This window comes from Gossypium hirsutum, chromosome A07 (genome assembly GCF_007990345.1).
Source record: "Gossypium hirsutum isolate 1008001.06 chromosome A07, Gossypium_hirsutum_v2.1, whole genome shotgun sequence".
In the NCBI taxonomy this organism is placed as follows: Eukaryota; Viridiplantae; Streptophyta; class Magnoliopsida; order Malvales; family Malvaceae; genus Gossypium; species Gossypium hirsutum.
The window spans coordinates 41,281,346-41,298,262 of record NC_053430.1 but is presented as its reverse complement, the minus strand read 5'-3'; the positions used below and the strand labels follow the sequence as shown (position 1 = coordinate 41,298,262).

The following is a 16,917-nucleotide window of genomic DNA, read 5'->3' as shown; positions in this document are numbered from 1 at the left end:
ATTTTTAGGCAGTCATTAATCAAAGTCGGGCAAGTGGGTGAGATTTTCCAGTGCCTTCGTGGTCTCATCTAGTCATTATCCTTCATCCATTGGTTCATAGTAATCCCATGGTTTTTCAGGGATGCGGGTGGCTTGGGGTTGTTCAACAACTGTTGTTGTGGCTCTTGATTTGTAGCCATTGTTATGTTGTGGGAGAAAGAAGATGAAGAGAAAGGAGAGAAGAAGAAGAAAAAAATAAAAGAAGCATAAAGAGAAAAAGGTTGAGGGAGAAGAAGATGAAGAGAAAAATGAGAAGAAAAAGAAGAAATATTATTCTTACCAATCATCTTTTCTTTTCTTTTCTTTTACCCTTTGACTATTCGTCCAAAGTGGCAAGGTAATTGGTCACATCAACTAGTTAACTTGCCACATCAACACTCATGCTAATCAGTGACTATTTTGTCATTTTTTCATAACGTTAGTGATTGTTTTGTAACTTTTCGAAAGTTTAGTGATTGAAATGAAACTTAAGTGACTGTTTTGTCAGCTACCCTAAAGTTGAGTGACTATTGGTGTAATTTAACCTAAATTTAACTACTAGGGATCCCATATTTCACATTCACCTTTCAAATAATCATATTTGGGTTGAATTTTTTTAAATTTTAATTTTTTTATATTTATCGATATATGTTAGAGAGAGAAAGTAAAAATACGTCACCAAAATAAATTTTTACTAAAACTAGTAGTTTTGCTTCTTTACTTAGATAGTTAAATGTTAGTACTTTTATCCTTAAATCTCAGGTTGGATTTTTCTCTTTCACTTTTTTTTTATTTTCATATTGTTTCAAGTTTTTTTAATTAATATTTTTAACACATTATCTCTTTTGATTAGATGGTTAAATAATTGCATTTCTATCTTTGAGTTCCAAGTTTATTTCTTCTTGTAAGCCAATTTAATATGTATTTTTTATTTCATTTTATTTCAATTTTTTATTTTTAATTAATGTATATAATTAATAAATATATTGCTTTCAAATTTTTGTATTTATAATTCATCTTTTTAATTAATAACTCTTTTATTTATAAAATAAAATAATTATTGTAAATATTATTTTTTTAGTAAATATAATTTTTATATGTGAATATTTATTTTTCAATTCATATTAGAAATCACCATATTCACAATATAGGTGGAAAAAATAAATATTTGACATATAAATATTATATATAAAAAATATATATCAAAAGAGTTAGTTGAAGTTTTCAAAAAATGATTACATATTTATTATTTGATTTTATAAATAAAAGAGTTATTAATTAAAAAACTTGAAAGTAATATATTTATTAATATTAAACATTAATTAAAAATAAAAAAAGCTTTAAACAAGTGAAATAAAAAATACAAAAATGCTTATAAGAGGAACCAATGACAAAAAGCGTGTTTTCACTTTCTCTTTTTAAAGATAGTATATATCGATAAGTACAAAAAAAATCATCACGGATCCTTAAATTTTAAAAAATTCAGCATAATATTTTTTTTAAGATAATCTAGTCTACCCTAAGGTGGCACGTTTTAGTCTAGCAAAAGTTTAGGGTTTACCGATAGGAATCCTATAATTTGTTCTCATTGTTTTTGCTTCTGCAAGTGGATTTTTACAGTCGACAAATAAAACTCTTTTAACTAAACAGAGTCTTCACGCTTTAGTTTCTGAATTTATGATTTAGGTTGAAAAAATCAAAGTCCTATACCCAGGGAAGCTCTGTTTTTTGAATCATGGCAGAAGAGATATCGATGGAGAAAGAGTTGGAAGAATTAAGCCTTGAAGAAGAAGAAGATGAAGGGATGAAATTTGCGATGGAGACTAGGCCACAAAAACTTATTTTTGAGATGTGTTTAGTGCGTTGTTATCTTACAACAAGCGTAGTTAATTTCCCGGCCTTAAAAAACACTATAGCCAACTTATGCCATCCGTTGGGGGAAATTCAAATCTCTGATTTAGGAGATAAACGATGCTTATTCCCTTTTTTTTATGAGGTTGATGTAGAGAGGGTGATGAGTGGAACGCCATGGACTTTTAATAATCTTCTTTTACTCCATAAATTACAATAGGGTGATGATCCAAATTTGGTACCTTTGTGTTATACTGACTTTTGGATGCAAGTCCATGATCTTCCATCAGGATTTTTCTCCGACTGTGTGGCAAAACAACTGGGGGATTTTCTTGGAAAGTTCCTAGAACATGATATAAATAGATTACCCAAGGTTATCAAAATTCTATGCTATTAGAACCCAGATTGATGTTAGAAAACCATTAAAAAGGAAAAAAAATTATGATTTCCCAATCTAGTTTTGTTTATGTGAAATTTCGATATGAAAATTTATCTTTATTATGTTTCCTGTGTGGATGGTTGGGGCATGACGATAAATTTTGTTGACAGAGTATTAATTTAGGCCTAAAAAAAGTGGAATATGGATGGGATATTTCTTTAAAGGCACAATCATGAAGAGCCAGTGTCATACCAAGTGTATGGTTGAGGGAGGATATAAGATGGAAGGGAATTTGAAGGAAATTGGAGGTAAACTAGCAGCTATGAATAACAATAATGGGGAATATAATTTTGACATGCAACAAAATAAGGGTTTTATTACCCAAACCCTAGGAATCAATTTAGAATGTAGGAATAGGCGTAATAAAGGAAAGAGAATTGTATGGAATAGTGTGGAGAAGGGTGAGGTTATAGACGAAGATAGTAAGGAAATATCTCTAGTAAAAGATGAAGGAAAGAAAAAACACCGGTCAAATATCAATGAATTTGGTCGAATTTTATCAAAATGAGAGGGTAGACTAGCAAACTAACAAGGAATTAATTACACAAATTAAATATCGGCAGTTGCCAATAGGCAAGCTGACTTACCACAATGAAAATCCTAAGTTGGAACGTCCGTGGATTGGGGAGTCCACGGGGTGTTAGAAGGCTTCAATATGCGTTGAAGTCGAATAGTCCCCAAATAGTCTTCATTATGGAGACGAAATTGACAAGTATCGAATGGAAAGAATTAAAAGACACTGTGGCTTTCAATTTGGCATTGATGTACCGGTAATTGGAACACGATGAGGGTTGAGTCTTGGTTGGAAAGAGGAAATATCAGTAAGTTTGAGAAGTTTTTCTAATAACCACGTTGATGTTAAGATTGATGATTTTGAAATTCAGGCTAAATGGCAAATGATTGGATTTCATGGTGCCCTAGAGACAAGAGGAATGAGAGAGACATGGGATCTCTTGAAGATGTTGGATAGAGAACCAATCACGTATTGGTTAGTTTGTGAGGACTTCAATGAGATTTTATACTCTTTTGGAAATGAAGGAGGTTTGCCTACAGATGAAATACGTATGGAGGAGTTTCGAAACACTCTTTATTTATGTCAACTTGAGGACATGGGTTTTTCAAGTAAATGGTTTACGTAGGAAATAGGGAACCTTCCAGAAGCAAACATTAAAGAACGTCTTGATCGAGGAGTGGCTAATACAAAATGGCTCTATCTTTTTCCTAATTATCTATTCGGCATTTGACACATTCTTTTTCGGATCATTGCCCTTTGTTATTTCAAACAAAGCATGAAGATTTAAGTAGAAGAATGAGAGGGTTTAGATTCGAAGCTTGGTGGGTCATAGAACAATCGTGTGAGGAGGAAGTGAAGCGACTATGGGAAATGAGCAGAAGATAAGTGGTGGAAAAATTAGAGTATGTTGGGAAAAGCTTACAAAGATGGGCATGGGAATAAAGAAATCACGTAAAGGGCTATCAAGAAAACTTCTTACTTGTATTGCAGAATTGGATGAATTGGAAAGAACGGAAGAAAATTTAGAGGAGCTTATTGATGTAAAAATTCATCTAAATCTTGAAATTGATAAAGAGAAAAGGTATTGGGAATAGCGAGCGAGAATGAATTGGCCAAAAGAAGGTGACAAGAATACAAATTTTTTTCATACATTTGCCTCCCAAAGAAGAAGAGCTAATAGAATTGAGGAGCTGGAAAATGTGCGAGGGCAACTTGTTATGGACAAAAAAGATATGGCTGACGTGGCAAGAGAATATTTTTAAGAGTTATTTTCATCGGAAGGAATAAGTAATCCCGAGTATATTCTATCTGAGATTAAAAGTTGCATCTCAAAAACTATGAACCGCATGTAAACGGAAAACTTTAATTTGGAAGAAATTGTTTACGCTCTTAAAAACATAGAACTGACCAAAGCTTCTGGAAGTGATGGATTTCCAGCACTTTTCTTTCAAAAATATTGCTACATTGTGGGAAAGGAGGTTAATAATTTTTGCCTTAATATTCTAAATAGGGACAGTTCGATTGAGGAGATCAATATGACATCTATTGTCCTCATCCCTAAAGTGGTAAATCCAGTCAACTTAAAGAGCTTCTGACTTATCAGTCTTTGCACAGTAATTTACAAGATTATTACTAGGACAATGGCAAATCGATTCAAAAAATTTTAAACGTTTGTATTGATAAAACCCAAAGTGCATTCGTGCCTGAGAGACTTATCACGGATAATATTCTACTCGCATACGAATTAATGCCCTCTCTTAAACAAAGAAGATTGGGTCAGAACAAAAATATTGCTCTAAAACTTGACATGAGCAAATCATATGATAGAGTGAAATAAGAGTCCATTGAAAGAGTCATGCAGGAAATGGGCTTTGCTGATGCATGGGTGTATTTTTATCATGAAATGTGTTAAGACGGTTACTTATGCAGTGTGCATCAAAAATGAGATAGGGAAATCTTTCAAACCAATACGAGAATTACGACAAGGAGACCCTTTAAGCCCATATCTATTTTTGATATGCACAGAAGGAATCTCATCTTTAATGTGATTGGCACCACGTGAGGGAACCATAAAAGGAGTAAAAGTTTGCCGAAAGGGACCAAGTATTACACGCTTATTATTTGTGGATGACTGCATCTTATTTGGAGATGCTACGAAAAGAGGAGCACAAATTCTCAAAACTATATTAAGAGAATACAAAATATGTTCAGGTTAATGTATTAATTTTGAAAAATCGTTACCCTATTTTAGCTCGAATGTGTCCAAACAAGGAGGGAACAAATAGCGACTTTATTTGGCATGCGAACATCAAGAGATCCAGGAAAATATTTGGGACTGCCAAATATGGTGGGAAGAAAAAAAAAAAGAACGTTCCAAATCTTGAAAGATAGAATGATTAGTAAGATTAGAGGGTGGAATGCTCGTTTCTTATCCATAGGAGGGAAGGAAGTTTTCATTAAAGCAGTGCTACAGGCAATCCCTGCCTATGTTATGGCATGCTTTTTACTACCAAAATCTTTTTTTCAGAATTAGAAAATCTTATGGGTCGATTTTTGTGGAAAAAACAACATAATAAACGAGGAATCCATTGGTGTGATTAGAGGAAACTTGGGGATCTAAAAGAAGACAGGGAATGGGCTTTAGAGTTATGTCAAAATTTAATATAGCACTTCTTGCAAAACAGGGCTAGCGGTTAATTTGTTATCCCGATTCGTTATTAGCAAGATCGTTAAAAGCAAAATACTATCCACACTCGAATTTTTTGCATGCAAGATTGGGGAATTTACCTTCTTTTACCTGGAGAAGTCTATGGGCGGTAAAAGACCTTCTTGAAAAAGGGATATGTTGGAGAGTTAGGTCTGGTGAGCAAATTTCAATTTGGAATGGAGCGTGGGTCCCAGATGCTACAATTTACAATATTCAACTATCAACTATTAACCCAAATTTAGTATACGTTTCTGAGTTAATTGAACAATATGAAAATAAATGAAAAGATGAGTTAATTAGAAATACTTTTCACCATGATGAGGCTGAGAATATTTTGTGTATTCCTCTCTCAACTGAAAAAGAAGCGGATAACATTGTATGGAGTGCAGAAGCTTCGGGGACTTACACAATATGCTGATGTTACAAATTATTATTACAAAATGATTAGGACATTAATTTACAGACCTTGCAAAGCCAATACAAATTTATGTACAAGAAACTTTGGCTTGTGGATTTATCATCAAAAATTAAAATATTAGTATGAAAAAATCTAAATAATTTCCTTCCTACTCAAACTAATCTTTTTCGACGAAAGCTGGTAAGCTCCATAATCTGTCCAAGATGCTCGCAAAGTGAAGAAACTGTAGAACATGTGTTCAGATTAAGGATTGGGTGGACCTTGGAGCAAAATCAATTTCAGTTTAAGGATTGGGTCTAGGTTCTCTTAGAAAATAAGTCAACCTATAAAATTAGAACTATTATGTATGCTATATGGGTTGAGTGGATAGCCAGTAATAAATGGGTTTATGAAAAATAGATGAAAAAAAGTGATAAACTGACTCAATTCTTTCCCACCTACTTGCAAGAGTTAGATGGAATATGTAAGCAGTTACCTGTTAACAACCTGATAAAGGAAAACTGGCGACCTCTTGAGGAGAATTATGTTAAAATCAACCTTGACGCTGTATATGACAAACCAACAAAAGAAGTCATGCACTAGAATTGTGATTAGAAACTCAAGTGGGCAAGTCTTAAAAATAAAAGTCCATTTTAACAGACACATTCCTTCGGCGTTTGTGGCAGAGGCTCTTACTTGTGTTCAAGCGATACAGTTCGAGGTTGAATTAGGCTTCTTAAGAAGTGACATTAAAGGCGATGCTTTGTCCGTCATAAAGAAGATTAAAACTGAAGAAGAAGACAGATTAGAAATTAGGGCTTACATTATTGATGCTAAAAGATTAAAAAATTACTTCATTTCCTGTAAATTTAGACATGCAATGAGACAAATGAACAAAGTGGCACATCTATTAGCATAGGAAGGAATCAATATGGAAGAAGATACTTATCTAAGAAACGGCTTCCCCAGATCTGTTACACAGGCTGTCGAGGAAGATAAATGTGATGGAAGGAGAACATAATCGACGAATTCAAGTTGGGGATGAGGAACCATCGACAATATGACAAGAAAATGGTAAAACAAGAATACCCATATTGAGTCTTTTGAAGATTGGGAAAGAGAAATGTTTTGACAGTTATGATATCTAGCTCAATTTGCTCACACACCAAAGTAACTATTTAGCGAATAAATTCGCTCTCTAAAGGGATATCTGAGTCATTGTTTTCTTAGTTTGTTAAATGAATCTCTTTGGAAATGAAATGCAAAAAGTGCGAAAAAAGAAAGGGATTCGTCAAATGAATGAAGACTGGCTGCTGATTTTTAAGGTTTGTTAGGTATTTTGATTATTGTTTAGGAGTTTTGTTTTATGCTTCTGGGCCTCGGCCCTATTCTGTTTTATTTGATTTGTTTTTCATTGTATGTGGATTTCTATTTACTTAATAAAAGCAGGCCAGGCTTTTCTCAAAAAAAATGCAACATATTTTTTAAAATTAACCTTATATTTGTATAAATCTTTAGAAATATATTCAAGTTTTATTGTTTAACATATATTTTATTTTTAAGAGGTGAAACATTTTCATTTTAAAATATTTTCTCAGTGATAAGCTTTTTAAGAAAATTACAGTCCTAATATTAAAAATTCTATCACACGCGTATGTATGTAAAAATTAAATATTTAGAGTATAAATAATTGTTTAAAAATAAAAAATAACAAATAATGAAATAGATGGTTTAAAATTAATTAATCATAATAACATATTAAATATGTACGGAATTAATATATATATTAAATTGTGAGTAAAACAAATTTTAAACTCATAAATACATAAGATAAACAATACTAAATTCACTACATTTACTTATTATGTTTTTGTCAACAATTGTGAGTTAGAATCAAGTTGATGTGTGCCCAAGCTGTGTGATAAACTGCAACCGTGTAGAAAGAAGTTGTACGGTCGTGTAGTCAGGCCGTGTAACTCATTGGAGCAGTGTGGACCAAAAAACATAAACTCATCATAGAATTACATGCCTGTATAACTAGACCTAGGGGTGAGCAAAACTCAATTCGACTAAAAAAATTGAAAATAATTCAAATTTCAAGTTAAACGAATCGAGTTATTTGAATTAATCGAATTATTTAAGTTAACTCGAATTTTTTTCGAATTTCGAGTTCTAATCGAGTCTGGTTTTTGAATTCGAATAATTCGAATAAATTGAATATCAAACTATAATATTTTACATTTTTACCTTTACTTCCCACCTTTTGCCCCAAATCAAAAATTAAAATCATCCAAAAAAAATCCCTAAACCTAAATAGTAATAATTTTATCTATATATATTATTTATATTATTAAATTAAATTTCACATTTGGTACTATTTATATTATCGAATTGTTTAATCATATTGAATCTTTATAAATTTTTGTTAAAATTTTATGTTAGTATCAATTTCACATTTTATCTTTAAAATAACTTTTATTAAAAAATCATTTTTTACATTTAATATATATTTTTAATTTTAAAATACATAGTGACAAGAATCATAAGATAATTGAAGCAACTAAGTAAGCAAAGAAGCTAACTCATATATAAAATGTTAATAAATAAATTTTGAGGAGATGAAAGTTAATAAAAAATTTGATTACAGTAGGCAATTTTGATTACAATGACAGTGATTACAATTACCTAAAATCATTTTTTTAAATTTAACTCAAATGGATATATTTGATTCGAATTCCATCTCACTCAACCCAATTCAATAATATTTCAAATCGAGTCAGGATGATAAAATAGGATTCGTCAACTCGATTAACTCAAAAAAACTTCATTTTATTCGATTGAAAGTTTACCCCTAGCTGGACCATGTATCCCACTAGAACTGTGTGAAAATTAGATAACTAAATCAACAGTGCTCACACGGGCGTGTGACCAGCGCATATGACATTCAAGAACTGTGTGTACACATGCTTCCTAATATCTAAAGAGCACACGGTCGTGTCACTGACTAGTGTGTGATATATGGCCGCGTGTCAAACCGTGTAATGCAAGAAGTTTCTAAATGCATAGCACATTTCAACCATTACAAAGGAACTCAACATGTATATTTTTCCACCAACCTAACCATGTTCAAAACATACACATTTTATACCAATTTACCACTTATAACATCTTCCTAATTACCTAACCAATATGCCACAACTGACACCACATTTCAACAAAGCTAAATTAAAACATTCACTTTCAAGCATGTCCCAACATCAATACTTATGCATTCCTCACATAAATATCAATTCAATGTGCCAAAACTCATTATATAATATGCACAACATTAATCAAAACACACATGCAACTCATGTTGCAAACCAACCAAAATAATATCACCACTTTCAAACATTACACTTATATCATCATAAAAATAAACCAAAACATAATTTTCAACTTTACACTATATATATAACCATCTACACTTAATTACATGCCACTTATAACTGGCCAAAATGTTCAAAAGTCTATCGAAGGAATTTGTGGATAGTGTGAGCTCCGACTTGATAAAACTGAATGCTTGATTTTCGACAGTCTACAAGAAAGAAAAACGAAACAAAGGTAAGCTTACTCAAAGCTTAGTAAGTTCATTTGAAATTAAACACAACATACCTAACATTTTTTGATATCTCAATAATTGAAAATAACATACAAACATGGTATTCTTTGTCACCTTACACAATTCATGCCATAACCAACTTGGTTAGCACATTATCACATAATGTTCCTCACATACATATAAGTGACGTAATAATTATAATAGCCATACTCAATTCATGGTTAATATCTCTGTACAAATAATCTTTCATCTCAATTCGATTTCATAACTTAGTTTCGCCTGGAGAACTATAGTAAATTAACCTTGAATACTCGGGATAGATTTGCTCATGTAAGCAATAATTATCTTTGCTCATACGAGCTGTAAATAGGAACATTAACCTTTTACTCGATGCTGCTCACACAAGCTGTGGAAATCCGTAACAAATGTTGGATCTCAACCATCAGTAAGGTACCCAACACCAGTACATAGTACTTGATAAAATATAAACACTAATATAAAGTACTTGTTATAACATAATCACCGGTACACAGTGCCTGATACTTTAAACCCTAATGACATGTCATTTGTATTCTAATCATTCACTAAGTTCACTTGGCTCTTAATTCCATACTTTATCCATTTCAATCCTTTAGATCATTATATACATGTAATTACCACCATTTTCATATACATAATACTTGCATTTATCAATAAAACCTTAACTTACAAATTGATCCTTCAATACCAAATTCATTAGTTTTTGTAATTCTTTCACAAATAACACATACATATAAACACAATACAATCATATCAAATATTAAACAAAATAAGTATCATATAAACTTACCTAACCAAAATAGCAACAAACACGACCCCAAGGACTAATCAACAATTTTTTATTTTTTGCATTTATTGACAGGTTGATTTGTTACTTGATCTATATAATAATTTAATTCGATTATCAACTTCAAATACTTTATAATGTCAAACATATGCATATGACCCCTTTAATAACATTTTACAACATTTTCTTACACTTTTACCTTTTATTTAATTTAGTCCCTAAAACCAAAACTAGCATTTATTTTACATTTAAACTTTGTTTTTCATTCCATTTTCAATTTCATCCTTCAATAAATCTATAGAATAAAAAATTATACAATTTATATGTTAAATTCGGCATCATTACATTTTTACTCCTTAAACTTAAAACTAACAAAAACTAGTTTACAAAATAGTTCTACTCCAAAACAAAGCTTCAAACTCTAACATTTAACATCCAAAAAATTTCAAAAAACAATGTTAACTTTTAAAATCTTTAATAGTTTTACAATTTCGTACCTAGGTTAGCTAGATTAAGCTACAATAATATGAAAAACATAAAATTTATGAAAAACAAGATCAAAATTGACTTACATGCAAGGGTACAAGCTTGGCTGAACTTTTCAATGTTTAACAATAGAGGTGGGAAGAAGAAAATGATGAAAATGAAAGTCACCATTAACTTTTTTTTTGTGTTTTATTACATTTTACTTAAGTCTTAATATTAAATAAAATATAATTCATTTATAAATCAATCATAAACCGTCCATTATACTTAAATAATGATAAATTGCCACTTAAGCCCTTTTACTTTCACTTTATAAATCTTTTAACTAATAAAAATCTATAGCAATTAAGTTTTATGATTTTTACGATTTAATCCTTATACCTTAATTAATCACTTAATCAATCAATTCATCGGACCAAAATCTAATATAATGCTATATAGACTTAAATATTAATAAATAATATTTACTTGCTTGATCTTTGAAAAATGAGGTTCTGAAATCACCGTTTTCAGTACCATTGAAAATGAGTTGTTACACAACTCTTCTAAAAGAAACAAGAAAAGATTTATTGCAAATGAGATTTTATTCAAATAAAATTCTACACTCCGTGCGGCTATCTTTGATTGAGGATTTTTTTAATATAAGGTATAGATAATCATCATTTCATCAAATGTAAAAATCTCATTAAGTCAAATGAGAAGAAAATTAGATAAACTAATAATAAATTATGTGGCATTCACAATGTGGATGAAAAAAAAATTATAAAGCAAATATATTTACCTTTAAATTAAAGGGAATAAACATCTTTTTGGAGCATTGAGAAGCTAAATGAAATCTTAACATTTGGGATTGAAGATCATAGAAAATGAGGTTTCAATATGTTGAAAAAAATTACAAAGCAATAGTACCAACTATGTTTGTAAAGGCCAAAAATGTTGTTCATCAAGCTAAATACTTCAAGAAGGCCAAGATGATTCATATAAAGAAGAAGAACAAATATAATAGCGGGGCTTGTTCCACTATTGTGGTGTCCCAAACTACATTAGGCCAAAGTGCTTCAAAATGATAAAGGATCTGAGAATGAAGTAATTAGGGGTGAGCAAAACTTGATTACATTAGAAACAATAAAAAAAATTTGAATTTCAAGTTAAATGAATCAAGTTATTCGAGTCAACTCGAATAAGTAATTCGAGTTTCGAGTCGAGTTGAATTTTACAATTCGAATAACTCGAATAATTTGAATAATAGATTGGTGTAAATACCCCTTTTGTCCCTGTCAATTTTGAAAATGAGCAAATTAGTCACTCTCAACATAAATTACAAAAAATAAAAATAATTTTCAAAAATACAAAATATTTATAAAAATTCCAAAATTTATAATATATAAAGAAATTTAAGTTTTTAAAAATATTTTAAAATAATAATTTTAGGACCTAAATAAATAAATTAATGAATCAAGTTTATCATATTAACTTTTTTTTTTTACTTTTTCAAATAAATATAGTTTCAAATTTATGTGCTCTAACATGGAATTAGTTATACTATAACAAGATTTTAATTTAACATGTTTAATTTTTTAATCTAACTTGAATAATTTCACTCGATTCGATTCGATTTGAATCGAATCAAATTTTATTTCACTCGACTCAATTCTAACAAATTTCAAATCGAGTTAGGATGATAAAATATGACTGTCAACTCGATTAACTCGAATTTTTTTTACTCAATTCGATTTAACACTCACCCCAAGAAGTAAGTAATTATATAATAACTGCATAACTTCCTATTTATTTGTGATAAATTTTCTTTTAAATTGGGTTATTTAAGTCCTTGATTATTTTATTTTTCTTGTATTAGGTGAAAAGATTGGAGAAAAGTGAGCTTAAAAGTTATTGTTGGCAATATTTTGCAGATTGGACTTCCAACATATACTACTTTAGTATTTTGGGCATATCTCAAGCTAAAAAACTTTTATTTGGAACTAAAGTATACCGTGTAACACCCTACACCCGACTCGGACGACCAATGGATATAAGACGTAATATTCGTTGTCGAAGCAACTCAAAATTCAAATTACTAGACAATTATGAAAATGCTAAAAGCAATTCAGGCGTTGCAATTAAAAACATTTTATGCATGCTAAACGAGTTTAAATGGGCCCATATACATTAAACTGATGTCAAGGGCAGTAAAAAACGAAGCCAAGTTATGAATTTTGGGTCAAACTAGCAAAATGTAGGGCAATGTCTCAAGATTTGAAGCCATGTCTTGAGACATGCCTACCTTATTCCAAAAATTTTAGCTTCGAAGTTTGAAGTCCCGAGATAATGGAGCCATGTCTTGAGATTCTGGATTGGATTTTCCCATAATTTAGCTTCAATGTTTTATATGTTGATACAAGATCACCATGTCTCATCTCGAGACTTTGTACCTTATGTTTTTTCCTTCCAAGTTCCAATTGCCACATGGTTATTTTTGCCTACAACCTTTTTCGTGTCCCTAAGTCAGTTCTAAATTGCATCGCTAAAAAAAAGTTTGGTTCTATTTTAGTCACTAAATTAGTAACTTCTTTTATTTAGTCACTCAACTTTCGAAATTAAATATTTTAATCACTCTCTCTTTAGTTTTTGTTAACTCAATAACAAAAGTCTAACGTAGGCTTTTTCTATTGGCCTAATAACAATTTTAGCCCTCTAATATTTACACACTCAATCAATTTGTCCTAAATTAAAAAAAACTCATAAAATTTATCAAGAAACAATTAGAACCTTTCTCACTCTTGGCAATACACTCATCCTACCCTTTCATCAACCATCATACACAATGTATTAACATCTTCAACTCACCCTCACCATCATCATTTCCTATTCTTGTAACACTCAAGAAACATTGAAGCTTCATCTAGTCACCCTTCATTCGACTTAAAAGCAATAGCAAAATCTGGTTGAGACAACCTCAAACCTTGCTAACTCAACATCTCCTCTTTTGCCGGACGTCATCTCCATTTCCCCCTTAACTCCTACTCACCACTCCTATCAACCATCTACCTAAGACCCATTGTACACTAAGCCTTACCCATCTCTCACTATCTAACTTCTAACCCTTGATCCAAAAATAACCCTAGAATACTTTGAAATCTTAACATCCACAACACCCTAAAATACTCAAGATTGTCGTTAGTGCTAGTGTCATGAACTTAGATTTTTCCCACGTGATCTGTGCGGCCTTAGGCAGTTTCTTTCCTAAAAAATGTTTAAGTTAGCCTAACTCGCAACAATTGAAGATTCAACAGAATTCCTCTAAGGCACCCACGAAGAACAACGGAAGAATAAAGTAAGAACAAACTCGAAAGATGAATAAAAGCCACAGAAAAGCAAGAATACTTGAGAGAAAAGTTTGAGTTAATGCTCTCAAAATTCTATTAATAACTGAATGAATTACAATGAGGGGAAAGGCCTCTATTTGTAGCTAAGCCTCCCCAAAATCATCTGTAAAGATAAAAGTACATCAATGGCTAAGATTAAAAGCTATCTAGATATCAAATCTCTAAGATTACAAAATTGTATCTTCTAAAGATTACATTTAATGTCTAGGATCACATATCTTTGAAAATCACCTTCTATATTTGTCAAGCTTCGAAGATGGGCTTTCAATCTCTCTAAGCAACGAACCAGTCCGATTGGGCCAAATGACCTCCTTCGAATACGATGGCTCGTACAAATTTGTCATGGTTGCGGGCTCCCATGCGCAACCCATGACATTCTCCCCCACTTGTTCTAGTGATGCCCTCGTCGCATCCTCCTCATGGAACTGGTCTATCTTTCCTTGGAACTGCCACAATGCATCGGCAGGTTCTCAACTTGCTTAGCTGACGGAAAGTCCCTCCATCAAACTAAATATTCGTGCCGTGGCCAGTGGTACTTTTGTTTGATCACAAAATCTGCCTCAATGTTTTCAACTTCACAGTCGTATGAGACATTTACCCCTATTGATGCTTGTTTAGACTTGCCTCGATTCTGATCCTCTTGATCCCCATGGAATGGCTTAAGCATGCTTACATGAAACATTGTGTGGACTTTGAGCTTTGTTAGCAACTCAAGCTTATAGGCCACCTTGCCTACTCTTTTCACAACTCGAAACGACCCCTCATACCTTCGCACAAGCCCCTCGTGCAAACTCGTATATCGTAATATCAAGTGTAGTTTGGCAAAGACTGAATCACCCACGTGAAATTACAAATCTCTTCGATTCTTATCGGCCACTTCTTGTTGCGCTTACTTGCCTTGTATAAACAAGCTCTAGCTAAGTCATTCTTTTCTTTCCAATCCTTCACAAATCGATAAGCTTCCAGATTTGATCTTGTATAACGGGTCAAACTAGCGTTGGGTGTGAAGGGTTTTTGGCCCGTTACTATCTCGAACAGACTTTGATTAATGACCCCACTTCGCTGCAAGTTGTATGAAAATTGGGCCACATCCAACAACTTTGGCCAATCCCTTTGTATGGCACACACATAGTGCCAAAGATATGTCTCTAACAACGCATTCATTTGTTCGGTTTGCTTATCGATTTATGAATACATGCTCGTGGAAAAGTTCAAGTCTGAGCCCATTGACTTGAACAACTCTGTCTAGAACCGTCCTGCGAATCGACCATCTCAATCACTAATAATAGGTAGTGGCACTCCCCAATATTTCACCACGTGTCTAAGGAATAAACGGGCTGCCTCACAAGCAGGACATTCTTTGGTAGCTAGAATAAACGTCACATACTTTGAAAACCTGTCCACCGCAACAAGAATACTTGCAAACCCATCAGACTTAGGCAAATCAATAATAAAATTCATGGATATACTCTCCCATGGTCTTTATGAAATGGGCAAGGGTTGTAGCAAACCGACCAGATTCTTTAACTCGACCTTGTCTTATTGGCATACTAGACAAGTTTTCACATAGGTCCCCACATCATCACCCATGTGAGGCCAATAGTAGCGATCCTCCAAAAGGGCCAAGGTACGGTGCATCCTTGGATAGCCCGACCATCTCGAGTCATGACATTCCTTCATGACTTTCTTGTGCAATTTCCCATAATGGGGTATATAGATACGGTGGCCATGAGTGTATAGCAACTCCCCATCAAGCCAAAATTTCCTCGTTTTCCCCTCATTGGTAAGCTCAATTAAGTTTTTAGCTGTAGGATCATGGGACAATCCCTCTCGAATACGTTTCGATAAAAAACCATCAGGTTGGCTAATTTCTACAAACTCCATCTTTTAATTAAACGCATCAGCCATAATGTTGGCTGTAACATCCCGATTTTGGGCCTAGTCGGAACAGTGGTTTTGGGATCACAAATTCGATGAGGAAAATTTTATTTTTACTATATTTTTATGGTATAAAATTTCACAAAATTATTTCGTGAAAATTTCGTTTGAAATTTTGACGTTTAGGCACTCAATTTGGTCAAAAGGACTAAATCGTAAAAAAGTGCAAAAGTTGAGTTCTACATGCTAGAGGTGTCCAATTGTTATGAAATTTTAAATTGGGGGTCCTTATATGATAATTAGACAATTGGTTAAGTTGGTGGATCAAAATGGACATGGTTAGGCATGTTTCCAAAGTTTTTCATTAAGGGTATTTTGGTCATTTAGTTATTAAAATTAATTTAAAACAAAATTAAAAGCCAAATTTTGTCCATCTTCAACCTCTTGGCCGAAACTTGCATGGAGAAACCATGGCTAGGGTTTTTCAAGCTTCCAAGCTTGATTGTAAGTCCGTTCTAGCCCTATTTTTAATGATTTTTACATTTTTGCAATCCCCGTAACAAGATCTATCTATTCCTACCATTAATTTGAGCTAGGGTTCATGTTTAAAAATTGAACCATGTGTGACATGCATGAATTTTGATATCTAATGGTAGAAAATAAGTGTTGGGTGTTAAATAAACGACTTTTACTAAGCGATTTTTGATGAAAACGTCCGAAAGGACCATTTTGTAAAAGTTAAAAAATGGTATAAAAGGGTGTTTTGATGAGAATTTTAGTTTTTATATAGTTATGAAAATGGTTCGGCTAGGCC

At 32.2% G+C, this 16,917-nt stretch overlaps 1 long non-coding RNA gene across 4 annotated transcripts; it reads right to left on the bottom strand.

Annotated features, from left to right (window-relative positions):
• Window positions 1-1,889: 1,889 nt before the first annotated feature.
• Window positions 1,890-7,242, bottom strand: LOC107952730 (uncharacterized). Of its 4 annotated transcripts, none has more exons than XR_001698895.2 (5): window positions 6,623-7,242; window positions 6,423-6,491; window positions 5,836-6,170; window positions 5,610-5,726; window positions 1,890-2,212 (listed from the first exon to the last, which is right to left on the bottom strand). It is a non-coding gene; the product is annotated as an uncharacterized lncRNA (long non-coding RNA). The 4 variants fall into 4 exon arrangements; XR_001698896.2 differs by having other exon boundaries at window positions 5,620-5,726; XR_005930711.1 differs by having other exon boundaries at window positions 5,843-6,170.
• Between the last annotated feature and the right edge of the window lie 9,675 nt (window positions 7,243-16,917).